Raw genomic sequence first — 6,000 nt, 5'->3', positions numbered from 1 at the left:
GGGTTAATTTCATATATAAGAGTAAGCCAGAAATATGCTTAAGTGATTGGTCAAGCAGTGATTTAAATAATATAGTTTTTGAGTGGTTATTTTGAGTCTGGGTAGCAGGGAACAAATGAGCAGCCTCCAACAACAGATCCTATCTGCTGGCCTGTCCCATGCTCAGTCTGCGGTGCTCTGGAAGAAGCTCCACCAGAGACAGGTCCTGCTACACACACCCCTAGGAGCCCCCAACAGCCTATGGATGTTGTAATATGAGCAGCGGGGCTGTGTCCCCGGCACCCGGCTGCCCACATGGCTAGCTTATGCCCCGAAATAATTACACAGAAACTGTATTCTTTTAAACACTGCCTGGCCCATTAGTTCCAGCCTCTTATTGGCTAGCTCTTACATATTGAGCTAACCCATTTCTAATAATCTGTGTAGCCCATGAGGTGGCTTACCAGGAAAGATCTTAACCTGTGTCTGTCTGGAGTGGGAGAATCATGGCGACCAACTGACTCAACTTTTTTCTCCCAGCATTCTGTTTTGTTTACTCCGCCTACCTAATTTTATGTCCTATTAAAGGGCCAAGGCAGTCTCTTTATTTAACCAATGTAATTAACACAAAACAGAAGACTCTCCCCCCATCATATAGATTCATCAGACTCTGATGGACACCTCCGTATCACCACCACATACAAACCTCTAGGTTTCTGGCCTTCACCCCTCATACCCTGACTTCTAGAGGTGTGGTGAAATAGAAACAGTGCCGTGGGATTCAGGGGGACCTCCTACCTAACAGAGTGTGTGGGCTATAGTGTGATTGAGTGTGCACTGTATCAGCACTAGCTGGAACCCCACTGCAACCCACATAAAATTCTGACTATCGGGAACTGTTACACTCCTTGCCACCATGTAAACTTGTAGATATCAGGCCCTCTTTCCTTCTACCTCATTCTACAGTCACTGCTACATCTCAGGTTATTAGATAACCACCTCCTCTTCTGCTGAAACCCCACATGCTGTTATGTATCAGGCCCTGTGACACCCCAACCCCCAGCCTGTACTCACTGCTATTTCCTGTACCACCTCACAGAGCCACCTGGGCATCAGTCCCTCTAGCATATTCCATCTCCACTACCACACCTCTAGAACTAATTCCGTGCTGGACATTCCCGCCCACACTGTCCAGTCACACATACACTACTAGGTCCAGGTATGAGATCTTGTTGGGCAATCCCCTGGAGTCCTACATATACTGCTGTGGTAGGAGAGGTCCTTTTGTCTATGTGTTGCTTTTATTGGTTAATGAATAAAGAAACTGGCTTGGCCTGATAGGGTAGAACAGAATTAGGTGGAGAGAAGCTAGGCTGAATGCTGAGAGAAAGAAGGGTAGAGTCAGAGAGAAGCCATAGAGCTGAAACTTTGCTGGTAGACCACGACCTCACGGTGATGCACAGATTAATGGAGATGGGTTAAATTAATATGTAAGGGCCAGTCAATAAGAAGCTAGAGCTAATGGGCCAAGCAGTGATTTAAATAATACAGTTTCTGTGTGGTTATCTCAGTTGTGGGTGGCCGGGATGAACAAGCGGCCCTCCTCCAACACTGCTATATGTGTCGGGTCCCACAGAACTATCCCCTTTCCCTCCACCACACATATTGTACTTTGTATGAGTCCCTCACCATTGCCACCCAAGCTACAGTGCCATTATTCGAGCCATGCTGGACTCCCATGTGCTAACCTCCCATGGAAACTTACAGATATCAGGCTTCCATATCACATACAGTTCCACATATCAGAAACACCTAGAAACTGTCACCCCTTTTGCCACCCCACAAAGACTACTAGGTATCATGTCCTGCTGGACACACATGGGCCATTGCCACATATGCACATCTAGGCGTCAGGCCATGTTGACCCTGATGCCAAGACCACATGTGAGCTGCTGTATATCAGGCCTTGCAGGGCACACCTTCCCTGGAAGCTGCAAATCTAAACACTGCTCAGTATCAGGTCACACTGCATCTCCATCCCTGGCCAACAGTCAGTGTCACATAGATTCAAAGGATGATGTTCACACCCTGCATAGGAGATACCCATATATCCATGCTGACTGTGGAACTATTCACAGTTCAAGACAGTTATTTAAGGGACTCTATAGCAGACAATGAGGAATACTGAGAATTCAAGAACAATTGCAGTGGGTTTTTGATCCTACTGCACGTACTGGCTTTGTGGGAGCCTAGGCAGTTTGAATGCTCACCTTACGAGACCTGGATAGAGGTGGGCAGTCCTTGGGCTTCCCACAGGTCAGGGAACCCTGATTGCTCTTCGAGCAGATGAGGGAGGGGGACTTGATCGGGGGAGGGGGAGGGAAATGGGAAGCGGTTGTGGGGACGAGGCAGAAATCCTTAATAAATAAAAAAAAAAAAAGACAGTTAGGTAGGAAAAGCATGTACCTAAATGATTCTGTTAGTTTGTTAATTTAAAAATTTAACACGTAAAGAAAAGAAGCAAGCCTGACGGTAGTGGCACACACCTTTAATCCTGGCACTCAGGAGGCAAAGGCAGGTAGATCTCTGAGTTTGAGGGCAATCTGATTTACAGAGTGAGTTCCGGGACAGTTAGGGCTACACAGATTTAAAAAAGAAGAAGATGAGGAGGAGAAAGGGGAGAATGAGGAGAAAGAGTAAAAGAAGAAGAAGAAGAAGAAGAAGAAGAAGAGGATGAAGAAGAGGAGGAAGAGAAGGAGAAGGAGCACTCAAATTATCCTTGAAGGTTTAATTCATATTAGCCACCTGCATTCTTATGAAAAGCTTTTGAATTTCATTTTTCATTAGCATTCTACAGATGAAGACAGGATTATATTATTCTAGATTTTATTGAAAATTGATACTGCTAAATAACAGTGAAACAAATGACATTTTCATGTCTGATGTGAAGAAATCATTTTATTAGTAAATATAAATCTGCAGAAAGAAGACACCCTGAGAGCAACAATCACTGAGACACAACTCAAGTTCCACTGAGAAGCCACATGTGTTAAAAACTAAAAACCTGATGGATTCAAGCAGGCATCTTCCAGGAGACAGAGAAATTCTGGGCATGAGGGGGCAAGAAACAAAACGAGGAGGAAGGTCTGTCTCAGACTGTTCCAGCAGGAGGACTTGGAAGGAGGGAGCAGGGAAACCAGGAGGCAGGAGGGTCTGCTGGGCTTGAGGCTGGGGAGGGGCTGTGGCTCCCTCCCTCCTGCCAGGAGCCCTTTGTGATGAGGAGGCCACAGCTGTGTGATGAGATGGCCTGACAAGCCTCCTGCTGGACTCCCAGGACTCAGTGGCTTGAGAGCTACTGTGCAATTCAGAAGATGGAGAATTCTCTCTTTCAGCTGAGCAGCATTAGTGACTACTGGATGAGCCTCAGCTCCATTGTCATGGCCAAGGACATGATCTTTGGTGTTATGTGTGGAGCAGGGCTCTTCTTGCTACTGATCCCCTTCCTGAAGAAGTACTCAGCATCACCACCACCTGGGAGTAGAAAGAACCCCCCAAAGGTGAGGAAAGCCTTGGTTGAAACACAATGGAGTGTGTTCAGTCTGTTGCTCATTACTGTTACTTCCCCTTTTCCTAGTCAAGCAGAGAGACAGCTGAGAGGAACTCTCCAGAAACAGCAGCACCTCATCTGCAGGGGCTGGAAAGTAGGGCACGGGGTGGGGGGGGGGGGCTTGAGGTGTGTGCCTGAAGCTCTCAGACCAGCTGATTGGTGTGGCTGAGAGGCCACTAAGGAAGACTGGCTCCGTGGGCAGACTGCATTTCTGAGATGGAGGGGACCTTAGGGATAGCACAGGCTCCGAGAAAGAAGTCATCTGTCCTCTGTTCAAGCCCATGTTTTGTGTGTGTTGAGCTGATGTGAAGGGGGTGGTGAGACCAAGGGCCTCAGACCAGAGTTTAAGTCACCTCAGGTCTGAGGAAGTGACCTTACCCAACAGCCCAGAGGCAGCAGCAGAACTAACCCTTGGGTAGGATCCTATCTGAGGAACACTGACTGAGGACATCCATGTAAGAGTGGCATAGACAGCCCCTTCTTGTGTTTTCCAACAACGCCAAGGGGAAATGTGTTTATGCATAGAACAACTGAGTCAAGGATGGATGAGAGAAAGCTCTCCGGGAATGTGGATTTTGTGTTCTCCACCAGCACAGGAGGCAGGCAGCTTGTCCACCAGAGAGAGGAAGAATGGGCCCAGCTCATTTCTGTCCTTTCTCACTGTCAGGTGGTGAGGAGAGGGCAGAGCAGGACAAGGAAGAAAAATGTCTCTGCAAAAGGTAGGCGTCTGTTTCCCTCTGGAGAGGCAATTCCTTCTGCCCTGTCCTCACTGATGAGACCATGATGAGAGCCACGCTTTTGAGATACAGGATGCAGAGCACTGAGAAGAGGAGGCTTCTGGGAAGGAAATCAGAATCAGGGAAACTCCCCAGGTCCTGTGAAAGAAAAAAGCTTGGCCTGGAGTGGGTGCTGCCCATGGGCTGGGGTGAGGGGTGTGGTTCAAGGCAGCTGTGATGCTGTGTCCCTGTAGGCGGGACTCTCAGGTCCGCCTGAGAGCAGGTAGCTGCAATTCCCTCAGGCCCACTCCTCTTTCAGATGACTGATCCTGGGTCCTCACAGTGTCATATGGGGAATGGCAGGGGGAGGAGGAACAAGGAAAGTGTAAATGAAGAGATGTGGTCCCTCCATGCCACTTGCTCATTCTCAGTGCTCTCTGTGCTTGGACACTGGAGGTGGGGCAGTAGAGTCCTAGCATGGGAGGTCTCTAAGAGGGGTGCCGCACTCTCCTGTGAGATCTCGGTCCTCTCCTTCATCCTGTATAACCACTTCCAGGTGGCAGAGATGGCAGAAAGAATGTGGAAGAGACCCAGAACACATCACGACCTGTGGAAATGTAAGAAATCTACCTCTTGTGAATTAATTTATACCAACCAGGATGCCAGCTAGGGGTCTGAGGATCTTTGTACTGGAGATACGGTACAGTTTGGAGTTGGGCTCTATAGCTCATCCTGTTGGATGAGATAATAAAGGATATGGGAGGTGGAGGCAGTGGAATGACTATGGGCTACAGTGCCGTATTTATACAGCCTGATTGGCATCTGTACCCTCTGCTTGGAGCCGATGCTTTTGCTTTCTGTTTTCTGCAGCCCCATCAAGGATCCTTTATTGGACTCCATGTCATTCCCACCTTGGACCACTGATAAGAAACTGGATCAGCTTCCCCTCTCTCAGCTGTTGTCTTACTTCAAGTTCGTCGAGAATCTTATACAGAGGAAATTTAGCCAGATTTTCTGGGGCATGTCCTCCATGCTCTCTGAGTCAGTGGTGGCTTCTGCCTGGGTCTCCAAGAGACCTAAAACCGTGAGGTTCAGTGATGCATGTGGTCCTTTCCCAGCTCTCCCCATGGCTCAAGGACCTCCACAGATTTCCCAGACCCAGCCTTTGCCCCACCAACTTGTGACACCAAGCTTAGCAGGTTTGACAGAGACCCAGACACTGGGCAATCACCTAAGCTCTACAGCAAACCAAATACTTTCTTCATCCACAAGTAGTATCACTGTAAAACCATGTTCTACCTGTGAGACAAAGATATGGGCATCCCTCCCGATTGAAAACCAGCCCTGGCAGCAAGGTCTGGAGTGGAATGACACCATAGACTCTAATGTACAAAATCAGCAAGCAGGCATTAGCTGGCCCACTCACAACTTGCCCAATGGCACCCTGACCACTGAACCTGTCAGGTCAGCCTCCATCCTTCCTGAGAATTGTCAGTTCCTCCAGCACCATAAGGGGACACAGAGTGAAGACAAGGTGACTGAGGTGAGAGAAATACGAGGCTCCCCCTTCACGGTCCTCTCGTCCCCGGAACTGACACAGCTGTGGGGACATTTCCCAGCCAACAGTCCCTGCCAGCCCAAGAACAAGCCTGGACTCCCAAAGCCTGCCCAGCCCTCCATCCTCGACTCCAAAAGCTG

The sequence above is a fragment of the Microtus oregoni genome, unplaced genomic scaffold (assembly GCF_018167655.1).
Source record: "Microtus oregoni isolate MIOR12 unplaced genomic scaffold, Mior012 000103F_ref0000194, whole genome shotgun sequence".
Classification (NCBI taxonomy): Eukaryota; Metazoa; Chordata; class Mammalia; order Rodentia; family Cricetidae; genus Microtus; species Microtus oregoni.
This window is presented reverse-complemented; position numbering follows the sequence as displayed.